Source organism: Delphinapterus leucas, chromosome X (genome assembly GCF_059928025.1).
Source record: "Delphinapterus leucas isolate spDelLeu-1000000601 "Yukka" chromosome X, BTC_Dleu_Yukka2, whole genome shotgun sequence".
Taxonomy (NCBI): Eukaryota; Metazoa; Chordata; class Mammalia; order Artiodactyla; family Monodontidae; genus Delphinapterus; species Delphinapterus leucas.
The window spans coordinates 73,263,567-73,277,107 of NC_143150.1; the positions used below are offsets into that span (position 1 = coordinate 73,263,567).

General features: G+C 43.8%; 1 non-coding gene and 1 pseudogene across 1 annotated transcript; one reads left to right on the forward strand and one right to left on the reverse strand.

Annotated features, from left to right (window-relative positions):
• Nucleotides 1-4,068: 4,068 nt before the first annotated feature.
• Nucleotides 4,069-4,141, reverse strand: TRNAW-CCA (transfer RNA tryptophan (anticodon CCA)). The gene has a single exon. It is a non-coding gene; the product is annotated as a tRNA-Trp (tRNA).
• Nucleotides 4,142-11,353: 7,212 nt separating this feature from the next.
• LOC111167815 (THO complex subunit 7 homolog pseudogene) lies at nucleotides 11,354-12,319 on the forward strand (annotated as a pseudogene).
• Nucleotides 12,320-13,541: the final 1,222 nt, after the last annotated feature.

Sequence of the window (13,541 nt, forward strand, 5' to 3'; positions counted from 1 at the left end):
TGTGGCTGAGTGAACAATCACGTAGTCTATGTGGAATTCCCAGGGGCTAGTTTTAGTTCCTGGCATACAGTACATACTCAGTCGGTGACTGATCAGTGAATAAGTTCTCAGCAAATATTCATTCTCTCATGAAGACCATGTCCTTTAGGAGTGGAGAGTTGCCAATTCACAATTAGTTGCCAATTCATGATTCATGAGATCCTATCCTCACCCCCCAAGGCTTCAGACGGTGAGGGAGAAGTGAAAGAAGGGAGGAAAAGTCTAGGTCAGCATGATAGACATAAGGCACATGTACTATAACTCCTCCTTCCGTCATCCATGGCAGACATTGGTAATCAATCATAGCATTCCACCACTGAGCCCATTTGCACCCTGACTCCTTCTTAACACAGCACTCTAAGTAGTCCCTACCATTCAGTGGGAGTGCAGCATGAAATGTATTTAGCACCTGAATCTAGGCTCCCTCGGTTATGAAGTGAGCCATGAATACAGATCTAAAAGGAAAGTAAGACACTTATATAGTAAATCAGAAAATCTTTCCTGAGCATATCATCACTTTTGCTTTTTCATACTCATGGCTAAGATTTATTACAGGAATTTATTAAGGATATTAAGATTTATTAAGGATGCACAGCTGGATCATAAGGGAAAAAGACCTAAGTGGAATATGGAGGATTCCATGTGCAAAGGCCATGACTTTTTCTGTTTTTGAAATTTTGAACATGCTCTTTACTCTTCTTGAAATGAAATTTTCCTCCCCTGTCTTTCTGGTGAATTCCTAGTTATCCTTCATGATTTAGTTCAAGCTTCACCTCCTTTCTGAAGCCTTGTGTCTCTTTTTCTCCATCCCAAAGAAGGTTAGTTATCTCTAGCCAATTCTTCTCAGTCTATTTTGATTCCCTTTGGCAATGGTTATTATGTATTTACCACGAGGTAGAGTCTGGGCTCCCATTCCTCACCTTATTCCTTAATGACTGGGGTTCCTAGGGGTTTTGTCCTCAGCTCCTCTCCTCATTCCCCTCTAGGCTCTCTCCGTGGGCCATCCTATTCACTCCCATGGCTCCAGGGAGCAGCCCTGGTCAGTTGACGCCACACCTCTCTCTTGCCTGATCCTCCGTTCTGCATATCCACAAATCCGTTTGGATGTTTTACAGAAACTTTAAAATCAACATGTCCCAAACTCAAAGAACTATTTTCTTCCACCCTGCACCTGTGCCCTATCCCAGCGCATGGCATTGCTGTCCACGCAGGTGACTAGAAATCTGGGAACTCTGACTCCTTTCTCCTCTTTGGTGCCCACATCTGATCAATCACAAAGCAAATCCCGATGATCCTACCATCCGCAACTCTCCGGCATTGCTCTAACTTGCTCCATTCCCACTGCCATCACCCTATCTGGATCACCACATGCTCTCATCTGGATCCCTGCATGGGACTCCCAACAGGTCCCCTTGCATCCAATTCTTGCTTTCTTCCAATCTGTTCCTTATAAAACTGTGAGAAGGATTTTGTAAATGTAGATATGATGTGCCACTCTTGAAAACTCTTCAATAGCTTCCTATTTCCCTGGAAGTAAAGTCAAAACATGGCTTTGAATATGGACCAATGTGATCAGGCTGCTGCCTCTGTCTCTTGCCTCCTCCTCCATGCTCACCACCTGCCAGCCCCCTCATTACACTCCACGCTCCTGTGACACTGAAGTCCTTTCAATTCGTCCAGAATGGATGCCATTCCCTCTGCTTGGAAAATTCCTTCTCCACCTCACCGAATTTCTACTTATCGTTTAGGCCTCAGCTTAGATATCACCCCTTCTGGAGTATCATCCCCTCTGGAAGGCCTCTCCTTTTTTTTATTGAAGTGTAGTTGATTTACAATGTTGTGTTAGTTTCTGGTGTACAGCAAAGTGATTCAGTTATACATATATATATATATATATTCTTTTCCATTATGGTTTATCACAGGATATTGAATATAGTTCCTTGTGCTGTACAATAGGACCTTGTTGTTTATCCGTTCTATATATAATAGTTTGCATCCACTAGTCCCATACTGGGAGGCCTCTCTTGAGGACACCTACCCACTGAGTCTGCTGCCCCTTCATCTGCTCCTCCAAAACTTTGTGCTTTCTTCTAATGGCACCTTCACACTAAACTTGAATCACTCGTCTGCTTGCCTGACCCCTCCACCAGCCTGTGAGCTCCCTTGAGGCCAGAGACTAGGACTGTCTTATTCTCACTTGTAAGCCTAGTGCTTAACACAGTACCTGGTCCATAGTAGATGCTCAGTAAGTATTGGCTGACCACATGAGTGGCTGGAATCCGGTAGAGAAATCTCCTCTAGACTGGGCAGAAATTTGGAAGGCTGATAAACAAACCCCCTTTGAAGTAGTGCTTCTCTGTAAATGGGCTTATTTCTAATTGTTAATGTATGACTGGCAAGAGATTGACTGGAAGCAGAACAACAGGTGAGAAACAAATGGTTCCCTTGTGTGTGTAGAGCAAGGAATGGGTCAGGAAGCAATGAAAGAAGCAGGACTGAATTAGCTAAAACAGAAGATTAGCATGAAATAGCCTGCAGGAAGCTGGAGAGCAGGCAAGGAAGGAAAAGACTGAGTGATTGGTGAGCTAAGAATAACCACCAGAACAGGTTATGGTGCTTTATATTTTATAAAGCCCTTCACATATCCTGTTCTCCAAATCCTCACAACAACCCGTTAATATAGCTATTATGATATGAGTTATGATGATATGAGTTATTACCATTATGATATGAGTTATTAATATAACTATTATTAATATGAGTTCTATTATTAATGTAACTTCCTTCTCAATTTTAGCACAAGAAGAAACTGAGGCTCGGAAGATTAGAGTAACCTGGCAAAGCCATGTAGCAATCTAATGAGAAAGCCAGGACTCCAAGTGCACGAACTGCCGTACCTGTACTACGCCCTAGAGCATCTTGGGGCAGGGAGATTTAGGGCAACTGAGATAGCCATTCTATTAGAGGCAGTTCAGGGGTTCCTGACCACCTGCACACAACTCACATCTGTGTCAGGGGCCCTTCTCGGTGGGGTCTTAACACCTTAGGATTCCTAGTATCACACTCGGAATGCTGCATTGGAATCAGATTTTTCTCTCTCCCCTGCTATTATTGATATAATATCTCCAACACAGAAGCCATGGCACAGAGTGGGCTACTGGGCTATGTCTAAGGAGTAGGTACTAACAGGAAGGAACTGAATCAGAAAGATAGGGTATGGGACTCAGGCAGGGGCAGAAAGCTCCAGGCCAGCAATTATCCAATCTCTCCAGAGAAACAAAATATTAAGCCCCTTTAGGGCCTGCTCCAGCGAGGCCCAGATCCATACAGCCAAAGGAGGGGAATCTCTCATAAGAATGCTAAAATTCCCATGCCACTGGGTGCTCAGGGTCCTGCAATCGCCATTCAAACGAATAACAGACAGCAAACAGACCATAAACACACACAGAAAAGACACAAACAAAATCCGTGAAGCTTGAATGGCTTCATTTCTCAGGCAGGAGGGAACCAGGCAGAGGGCTTGAGGGGAATTAAAGGAGAAAACACCTTGGAGTGTGTGGAAGGCTGAATAATGGTCCCCAAAAGTTATCCACGTTGGAATCCCCTGAACCTGTGAATGCTAGCTTATATGGCAGAAAAGGATATTGCAGCTGTGGTTAATATAAGGATCTTGAGGTGGGGAGATTATCCTGGATTGTCTGAGTGGGCCCTAAATGCAATCACATGTGTCCTCATAAGAGGGAGTCAGAGATAACATTGACGAGGCAATATGACCAAGGAAGCAGAGATTGGAGTGATGCAGCTACAATCCAAGGAATGCTGGCAACCACCAGAAGTTGGAAGAGGAAAGGACTGGATTCACCCCCTAGAGCCTCCAGAGGGAGCGTGGCCCTACTGACACCTTGAGTTCAGCCCAGGGAGACTGATTTTGGACTTCTGACCTACAGAACTGTAAAAAAATGTGTTTTTTTAAAGAAGTATTTATTTATTTGGCTGTGCTGGGTGTTAGTTGCGGCATGCAGGATCTAGTTCCCTGACCAGGGATTGAACCTGGGTCCCCTGCATTGGGAGCATGGAGTCTTAACCACTGGACCACCAGGGAAGTCCCCCAAATGTGTGTTGTTTTAAGCCACCAAGTTTGTGGTAATTTGTTACAGCAGCCACAGGAAATTTATACAGAGTACAAAAAATATTCAGGCAGTTTTAGTTATTACAGATGCCCGTCACCGACGTAGACTGTACACACTCAAGAGAGATGTCCGGCCTCTTTCTACTACCTTCTCACCTGCCCACTAGGTAAGAAATCTGGGGTGCTATGTCTGTCCTTTGTTCCAGAAAGACAGAGAGTATACAAATCTGGTGGGTTTTCTTTTCAGAAATGCTTCAGAAGCAAGATTTGGGTTGGGTGGGACCCGACTGGGCAAGGCTTAGGTGAAAGTGGGCAGGTGGAATATGGACTAATTGACAGGCTTATTATTCAAGCAACAGCCAAGACTAGTCCATAGCACATGGTAGGCCTGGAGGTTGAAGAGAGAAATGGGCATTTGAGATCTCTGGGGGAAGCCAATTTTCATTAAAGAGGGCCAGCTGTAAAAGTCGTGTGTCGGGGATCCAAGTTCCAGGTATTAGAACATCTGAGCAAAGAGACCAGCCACTGGGGGCTTGGAGTTAGAAAGTCAGAGCAAAACTGGTGATAAAGCAGACTCCATGCCGTACCTTCTCTTCCCTCTGCTAAGGTCAAGACAGGTCCCTCACGATGAGGTTGGAGGAGAGCCTACAAATAACAAACAAGACTAGTGAACACCACACAGCACTTACTGTGGGCCAGGCATTGTGCTAAAGTTGTTCACATGTATTAACTCCTTTAATCCTCACCACTACCCTATGATGTAGGTACCATTGTTTGTATTTCAAAATAAGGGAAGTGAGGTTTTGAGTATGTAATGAGATCACACACTTAGTAAGTGGAGGAGATAATTTTTTTTATTGAAGTATAGCTGATTTACAATGTAATTTCTGCTGTACAGCAGAGATTCAGTTACACGTATATATACATTCTTTTCATATTCTTTTCATGATGGTTTATCACAGGATGTTGAAGATAGTTCCCTGTGCTACACAGTAGGACCTTGTTATTCATCCATTCTATATATGCTAGTCTGCATCTGCTAAACCCAAACTCCCACTCCAGGCTTCCCCCCAAGCCCCCTCCCCCAAGCCCCCTCCCCCTTGGCAACCACATGTCTGTTCTCTATGTCTATGAGAGGAGGAGACAAAATTTAACCTGGAATTTGAAGTCAGGGCTGCCCGGATTCAGGGCCTACTTGCCGATAGCTCTTAATCCCAGCTGCAGTTTGGGAGCCTTGTTTTTCTTTTGGCCGCACCGCACAGCATGCGGGATCTTAGTTCCCTGATCAAGGGATCGAACCCGCATCCCCTAACCATTAAGAAGGGCAGAGCCTTAACCACTGGACCGCCACGGAAGTCCCAGGTTGCGAGCTTTAAAAAATACCCCTGCCTGGCTTCCATCTCCAGAGATTCCGCCTTAATGGCTTAGGCGTGTGGCCTGGGCATCAATTAATACAATCTCCCCATGTGATTCTAATAGCAGCCAGAGTTGACAACCACGAACTAGGCTCTATTGACTCTTGAATGACTGATAGCTCCTCCTTTAGATTATTACGGAAGTATGTGCTTGTTACTGAAATAAATCTCTTATGTATGGAATTTCAAGCCAAGTTGGGAGACATAATAACTATAATGATGATGAGAATGGTAATAGCTGTTTATAGTTGTATAGGCTTTGTCATTTACAAAGGGCTTTCATATACATTCTCTTCCACTTAATCCTCAAAACAACCCTGTGAATTAACGATCTTTAGCTCCATTTTACAGATTACCAAACTGAGGCTCAGAGGTTCATAAACTTGCCCAAAAGATCACACAGTAAGCAGCAGAACTTTGGTCTTCTTATTTCAAATTCCCTTCTCGCTTGCTTCCAGCACAGTTACAACCTGCCCAGGTCACATATTTGCAGACAATAACTGCATACATCTCCCTAACTCACCCCTTCCTTTCTATGCCTGCAGCCTCAGCTCCAGCCTTAGCCTTCTTTCACCTTGGCAACATCATTCTGTAGGGATTCCCATCTCTGGCACCAGGTCTTTCTGTTCAATTTTCAAGGTCATGGTCAAGTTTGCCACCTATCAACTTTATTTTTTCCTTTGTAAAGGCATAAATGACATCAACACAAATCAAAAGAAAAGAAAAAATAATTCATTGATCATCCTGCCACCCCATGAGTCACCTGTTTTCATTTTTATGCTCCCCTTTCCAGGGCTTGGCCGTATGCATACATCATTTTTACATACTTATAATCACGGCATAGATGCAATTTCATCTGCTTGTGTCACTTAGCATTATATCGTAATCATTTGCTGTGTTGCTACAGTGTCTTTATAATTGTCATTTTAATGGCCACATAATATTCCAACCTTTCATTCAGTCTGCAGACATTGTCAGGCATCAGGGCACATGCTCAGAACCATCAGACGAGGGCCCTGTGCTCGGTCTGGTGGTAAGACAAGCACCTCAGCAAATATTTTGTGATATTATGCTAAAAGTGCTATGAGTCCAGTCCAAATTCTGTCTCTTTCTCCTGGGGTGGCTTCTCCATTGTTCTCTTACTGGGACTTTGTCTCCTTCCTGGAAGCTCCAGCTAACCTCATTTCTCCAATCTCTTTTCTCTTCCTTGCCTCTTGGTGTCCCTAATTCAAAGTTCCCATCCTTTGAGCAATCTGTCCCAACTCGACCCTGGAATGTGGACTCCTCAAAACACACAAGTTTTCTCTCTTCATCCAAACATCTCTGACCGCCACCTCCTCTTAAGAAGCCTTCCCAAAGGCTACCAAGTATGGCCCTTAGGCCAAATTGGGCCTGCAGTTTTGTTGTGTGTGTTGGATGCAGTGTTTGGATTGGCGTGCCTGTGGGCTGGGCATGCCTTTCTGCTTTCCCCTGGGTCATCACTCCCTACTGCCTCAGATTAGGTCAGCTCCACTCAGGAACTTTCCCTGCCTGGCCTGAACCGGCAAGGCAAACTAGGCTCCCCTCAACTAAACCTGGAACTTTCAGTATCTTCCCTCACTTCCATGCCCCTCTACTGTAGGAATTTAATTTCTCCTATTTTCCAACCTTTACACATGTTGCTCTTTTGTTAATGTATGTCCACTTGCTTCATTCATTTATTCAGTCAGTCAATTGGTCAGTTAAGGAATCCTTACTGAACACCTATATTGTATCAAGTCCCCTGTGGGATGCTGGATGTAGAGAAATGAATGACTAGTGATCTTTTCACGGGTAGAACTCATGGTCCAGTGTACACTTGGCCTTCATGGATTTTGATTATAAACTCCATTCAAGGAAGAATTGAAGGCAAAAGATCCAGTTGGTTAAAATACTTTATGTAGGGTCTTGCATAGGAAATGACTTAGTGCACTTTGATGATGACTTGGCCAAAGTGAAGGGTATTCAAGGACCATTCTACTTCATCATATCATGCCCCACTGGCATTTAGCTTTGCACCAGCTACTGACAAAATTCATATTCCTTCCAGGATAAAACTGGTCACCTGGAAGAGACTGGATAATTATCTTAAGATTTCTCATTGGTAATAACCTTATCCTTTCCTCTTATGTGGTCCCTGCCTTTGTATAAACAAGCTTCTGTTTTGTTCATACACTGCCAGACTTTTGCATAAGTACAGGTCGTAGGGCCTGAGTGTGAGAGAGCCCAGACCCTCCTGCCTTCTAAGGATCACAGTGGAGATGTCTCCTTACCCAGACAAGAGGAAAAATAGGGGAGCAAAGAAGAAAGGCAGTCGTGATCATACATGGCTCGTCCATGGCATTTGACCCTTGTTGTGAAAAACTCTCTTGACCTGCTCTTATTTTCTGTGTATCTGCCTCAGTGCTTGCTCTGGGTTATCCTACCTCTGGGGTTTTCCTTTACCATTCTCTCTGACAGTCTTTCTTTCTCTGCCCATATTAAAATAAATTTAGTAACAGTCTTATTGAGATATAATTCACACACCATATAGCTCACCCATTTAAAGTATGCCATTCAGTGGTTTTTAACCAGTCAGAATGGCCATCATCAAAAAATCTAGAAACAATAAATGCTGGAGAGGGTGTGGAGAAAAGGGAACACTCTTGCACTGCTGGTGGGAATGTGAATTGGTTCAGCCACTATGGAGAACAGTATGGAGGTCCCTTAAAAAACTACAAATAGAACTACCACACGACCCAGCAATCCCACTACTGGGCATATACCCTGAGAAAACCATAATTCAAAAAGAGTCATGTACCAAAATGTTCATTGCAGCTCTATTTACAGTAGCCAGGAGATGGAAGCAACCTAAGCGCCCATCATCGGATGAATGGATAAAGAAGATGTGGCACATACATACAATGGAATATTACTCAGCCATAAAAAGAAACGAAATTGAGCTATTTGTAATGAGGTGGATAGACCTAGAGTCTGTCGTACAGAGTGAAGTAAGTTAGAAAGAAAAAGACAAATACCGTATGCTAACACATATATATGGAATTTAAGGGAAAAAAAATGTCATGAAGAACCTAGGGGTAAGACAGGAATAAAGACACAGACCTACTGGAGAACGCACTTGAGGATATGGGGAGGGGGAAGGGTGAGCTGTGACAGGGCGAGAGAGAGGCATGGACATATATACACTAACAAACGTAAGGTAGATAGCTAGTGGGAAGCAGCCGCATGGCACAGGGATATCGGCTCGGTGCTTTGTGACCGCCTGGAGGGGTGGGATAGGGAGGGTGGGAGGGAGGGAGACGCAAGAGGGAAGAGATATGGGAACATATGTATATGTATAACTGATTCACTTTGTTATAAAGCAGAAACCAACACACCATTGTAAAGGAATAAAGATGTTAAAAAAAAATAAAGTATGCCATTCAGTGGTTTTTAATGTAAACACCAAGTTGTGTAACTTTCCCCACTGTCTATTTCAGAACACTTTCATTATCCTCAAAAGAAACTCCATACCCCTTAGCCACCACCCCCGATTTCTCAATCCTCACCAGCCCTAGGAAACACCTAATCTACTTTGTCTCTCTGGATTTGCCTATTCCAGACATTTCATATAAATGGAATTATGTGAAAAACAATATGCGGCTTTTTGTGTCTGGCTTCTTTCCCTTAGCATAATTGTCAAAGTTTGTGTCACTACTTCATTCTTTCTCTAACTGAACAATATTGCATTGTATGCATAGGCCGCAATTGGTTTATCCATCCATCCATTGATGGACATTTCAGTTGTTTCCAACTTTTGACTGTTGTGAATAGTGCTGCTAGGAACACTTGTGTACAAGTTGTTGTGTGGACATATGTTTTCATTTCTCTTGAGTATACACCTAGGAGAAGAATTGCTGGGTCAAATGGTAACTCCATGTTTAACCTTTTGAAGAACTACCAGACTGTCTTCCAAAGGGCCTCTGTCTACCTTTTAATGTTGCTTTTCCTCTTCTCCTTTTCACGGTTGCTGATATTTTCTACATTTCCATTTCTAGCTCAGATTTCAATCCTGTGCTGACTGTGAACATCTCCACTTGAACATCCCATAGGCTCTTCAACTTAACATTTCAAAATGGAACTCATCATCTCCTCCCTGCCCCACACTGTGTTCCCTCTTCCTCTCGTGTTGCCTATCCCAGTGCGTGTTACCATCATCTACACAGCTACCCAGACACCAGACATATACTAGATGCCTCTTCTCCCTCATTCTCCACAACCAACTCATCACCAAGTTTTAAAGGTTCTGTTTTCTCAATAACTGTCCAATCCACCTCCTCCTCTTCATCTCCATTTGCCAGTGCTCCAGTTGAGGTCCCATCTTACCCAAAATAGTAATCTTTCCTCTAACCTCTAATTTCAGTATCCCTCCATCCTAAAATATCACTGCTAATGTGATAAGCCACTTTCCTGCTCAAAATTATTCAGACTATAGGATTAAATTTACCTTTTTTGCCTGATATGGTAACAGGTAAAGCTCCAGCAGTACTGAATTAGGTATGCTCTCCCATACCTCTGTGGTTTGCAGTACTGTTTCCTCTGTCTTGAAGACTCTCCCCATGCTTGTCCACTGAACAAATTCCTACTCATCCTTCAGAGCCCAGATTAAATGCTACCTCCTCTGTAAAGCCCTCCCTGAATTCCTCAAGTAGACTCTGGCTTCACTTTCTCCATATTACCACTGAACTTACGCATATATACCCTTACTAGAGACTTCATTGTAAATGATGTTTCCTTAACTCTCTTCTTTTTTAGACTTCAAGATATTCGAGGGCAGGGGGACTGTATAATTTCATCTCTGAATACCCAGCCCCTAGCAGAGTATCCAGTGTCTGGCAGAAAGATACACACACACACACATACATACATACACACTGAAATAAGGAAAAAAGAAAGTATGTTTTATTGATTTTATCGACTCTTTGACCACCTGCTCTGGGCCAAGAATGTTAAACACTTGGCACATTATCTCATTTAATCCTTGCAGCATTCCCTGCTTGGTATCTCTTAACTTAAAAATGAGAAAACTGGGGCTCTTTGAGATTTGGGAACATGCACATTCACATTTATCTTCAAGGTAGAGGCAAAGGTGAAAAAGAGTAAAGAACTGAAACTCCCTAGGGGATAGTCTTTCCTCAAAAAGGGCCCCAACCTGTAATCCCCATCAGCTCTATCATTCATTCAGGCCCAAAGCCCTCAAATAGTGTTCTATCTACAGACCACAGTCATGTACATCCCCTTTCCATGAGGGGAATGTCCGGAAAGGACCTTAATCTCATAGGAATGGTACCTCTTGATCTACCTCGGTTTCATCTTCTCATCCCAAGACCCCAAGCGGCCGATCACAGCCACCTGCATTCCTCCTGTTTGGGAGCTTGATCATCTTCCTAGCTGCCTTGACCTGTCTGTGGCCAAATGCCTTTTCACTTGAACTGATCTGAGATCAGATGGGAGTTTGCAAAAGAAATCTTTTTCAGAAATTGAGGGGAGGAGTTCGGGGAGCGCGCGGAGCGCAGGTCCCGCGGCGGCCGCCGCGGCGGCGGCGGCGGCGGCGGCGGCGGCGGCGCGACGCGGCTCAGGCGACGGAGCGGGCGGCCGCGTGCGCCGCCTCCTCCTCCGCCATAGCTGTTTACCCAGCTGCATTGTGGGAGTTTAACCTCCACCACCGCCAACCGCCGCCTCAGCTTGCGCCGTCGCCGCCGCTGCTCACACCATGACTGACGACGAAGTCATACGGAAGCGTCTCCTAATTGACGGAGAGGGTGCTGGAGATGATGAGAGAATTAATCAGCTCGTGAAAAGTTTCATTAAATGGTGCTACTCTGGATCCCAGGAAGAGGGATACAGCCAGTACCAACAAATGCTGAGCACACTGTCCCAATGTGAACTTTCAATGGGCAAAACTTTGCTGGTATATAATATGAATCTCAGAGAAGTGGAAAATTACGAAAAAATTTACAAAGATATAGAAGGTAACATTGCTGGAGCACATGAAAAAATTGCTGAGTGCAAAAAGCAAATTCTTCAAGCAAAACAAACACGAAAAAATCGCCAAGAATATGATGCATTGGCAAAAGCGATCCAGCGTCATCCAGACAGGCATGAGACATTAAAGGAAATAGAGGCTCTGGGAAAAGAATTAGAGCATCTTTCACGTGTTAAACAAAGTGTTGAAGATAAGCTAGAATTGAGAAGAAAACAGTTTCACGTTCTTTTTACTACCATCCACGAACTTCAGCAAACACTGGAAAATGATGAAAAGCTCTCAGAGGTAGAAGAAGCTCAAGAAACAAGCATGGGAACTGATCCTAAACCATAGACCAACTAATCACTCACCATTCCCAAGAATATTGAAGTAGCAACATGATCTTAGTGTGTTCAGAATTTGTTGTGCTCTTGAGACAATTAAAGTTTTGGCAGTGAACTACGTTGCTGTTAAATTTTAATTCACAGTTCATTCATATTGCTTCACACAAAGGGAGATGACTTCATTATATGTTTGTTTTTATTGAAATGCCTTTTCTTTTTTTTTTTTTTGCGGTGCGCGGGCCTCTCACTGTTGTGGCCTCTCCCGTTGCGGAGGGCGGGCTCCGGACACGCGGGCCCGGCGGCCATGGCTCACGGGCCCAGCCGCTCCGTGGCATGTGGGATCTTCCCAGACCGGGGCACGAACCCGTGCCCCCTGCATCGGCAGGCAGACTCTCAACCACTGCGCCACCAGGGAAGCCCTGAAATGCCTTTTTTATACTTAAAAGATAGGAAGCAACATCCAAAAATGTTTAATGAAGTATTTTCAAGCCAGATATGTTAGTGCTCGTTGGTATTTTAGGTAGTTTTTAACTGGTAACATTGATTTGCTCACAAAATAAGTGGAAGATAGTGAGAAGGGGGCATTTCTAGGATTTACCTGAGAAAATGAGTCAATCTCTGGAAATCATTACCACTTTTGAAAATGAAGTCCATGAATAGGCTCTCAGGAGGGCTGTGAACTTGGTGAAATTATGTACAAAATGTTTGTGGTGTACACTTATTGTGGGAGAGGTTCCATGATATTAAGAATCACTGATATCAGAGGTAATTACAAGATGCAAAGTAAAATCAATATGCAAAACTTTCTAGAAAAAAAAAAAGAAATTGAGGGGAGCACACAAATTTTTAAAAATTCCAGAACCCTAGAAATAAATGAGTTTATAGAAGACATTCCTTTTCCTAATGGAACTCAGATCTTTCCACTGATGGGCTTGGCTGGCACAGTTTATAGGGCACTCAATCCCTATTCCTAGTCTTGGCCTCAATCCTGTCTCAACCACGCTACTCAGACTCATTGCCTGGAAAGTTTGGGTTGGTGCCATCATTAGGGCTGATGGGATTCTCCGTCCTTTCCAGAACCTGCTTTGTTAATTTAGCTTTGGACAGGGGGTGAGGTGGGAACATTTCCAGATTATCTCCTGGTCCTAGGAAACTTTATACTTGTCCTGAGTAGCTCTGCTGGCCCCTGAGAGAACTACCCTGGTTCCTGGTCCCATGTATGAAGAAAGCACTTACTTATCTAGCCCTCAAGAGGCCTTTCTTGCACTTCAGGGGGCCTTGCAGGGGTTTCTGTAACTCCTCTTAGAGACCTCTATGGCTCTGGCCTCTGAAAAGCCTACCTTCACCCCATCCTGTTTCTCTCGGTCCCTTTTGGTTTTCCTGAAGCATACCTAGGGTAGACACCTCTTGGGGTGGTGATTTGGCTCACAGCAACATGCTTGTGATAGTCACTGCTGATTGTCTAGCCAATAGCTATTTCCTCACTTTTTTTTTTTTGCTAACAGATGGAAATATGTTGGGTCCTTGATGGTGAATTAACCAATCCCAGAACTCCATATTCCTAGACATGATATTGGTAAAACAATGAATTT